The sequence below is a fragment of the Lathyrus oleraceus genome, chromosome 4 (assembly GCF_024323335.1).
Source record: "Lathyrus oleraceus cultivar Zhongwan6 chromosome 4, CAAS_Psat_ZW6_1.0, whole genome shotgun sequence".
NCBI classification, from domain to species: Eukaryota; Viridiplantae; Streptophyta; class Magnoliopsida; order Fabales; family Fabaceae; genus Lathyrus; species Lathyrus oleraceus.
In genome coordinates this window covers 52,862,011-52,863,092 of record NC_066582.1, presented here as the reverse complement: position 1 = coordinate 52,863,092, position 1,082 = coordinate 52,862,011, and the positions used below count along the sequence as shown (strand labels likewise).

The window sequence follows — 1,082 nt, the reverse complement described above, 5'->3', positions numbered from 1 at the left end:
TCATGTCTATAGAGCTTAGTTCATGCACTCCTCCTTGGGCTTCCTTCTTCTCTACTGTCGCTCGTTCGACTCCCCATGATTGATGGTTTTGACCCATATCTTCAACGAGGGCACTAGCTTCAGGATAAGGTTTGTTCATCAGAGCACCGCCTGCAGCAGCGTCGATGGTCATCTTAGTGTTATAGTGAAGTCCATTATAGAAGGTTTGAATGATTAACCAATTTTCTAAACCATGATGTGGGCATGCTCGTAACAACTCTTTATATCTCTCCCAAGCTTCGAACAACAATTCTACTTGGTTTTGGGTAAATCTAGTTATATGGTCTCGAAGAACGGCGGTTTTACTCGGGGGAAAATATCTAGCAAGAAAAACTCTTCTAAGGTTGTCCCAAGTCGTAATGGAATTGGGTGGAAGGGAATCTAACCATGATAGGGCTTTATCTCTGAGGGAAAAAGGGAATAATCTTAAACGTATTGCCACAGGAGAAGCTCCATTGGTTTTAAAAGTGTCTGCTAATTGAAGAAATATTTTTAAATGTTGGTTTGGGTTCTCCGTAGCGAGACCTGCGAATTGTCTCTGTTGCACTAGTTGCAACAGGGAGGGTTTAAGTTCGAAATTATTAGCTGGGATGGTTGGGTTTACTATACTAGAACTAGGTTCTTCATTGGATGGTTGAGCGAAATCCTTAAGAGGTTTTTGGTTTTGATCTTCGGCCATAGCTCTCTTAATTCTATGAAATAATAAACGTACGCGAGCGTAGCATTCAGGTTCTGCCAGAGGGTATACTAAACTTAAACTTCCGGTGCTGCGAGTTCTTCGCATTGACCGGCGGGAAAATAACCTAAGTCTAAACGATATAACAACAGGGAAATGAAATTTTGACGAAATTGGTCCCCGACAACGGCGCCAAAAACTTGATGCGTGCTTTTCGCAAGTGTACGAACGCGTCAGAGTAATATAAAAGATTGTCGAATCCATAGAGACCAAGTGTCAATCTATCGTTATCTGTTGTTATGGTGTTTATCAAAGGCAATCAAAATAGGTGTTTTTAGAGTGTGCAATGGAAAGTAAAATGTTGAAT

At 41.1% G+C, this 1,082-nt stretch overlaps 1 non-coding gene across 1 annotated transcript; it reads left to right on the top strand.

Annotated features, from left to right (window-relative positions):
- Positions 1 to 227: 227 nt before the first annotated feature.
- LOC127077052 (small nucleolar RNA R71) lies at positions 228 to 334 on the top strand. The gene has a single exon (XR_007787039.1). It is a non-coding gene; the product is annotated as a small nucleolar RNA R71 (small nucleolar RNA).
- The last annotated feature ends 748 nt before the right edge of the window (positions 335 to 1,082 follow it).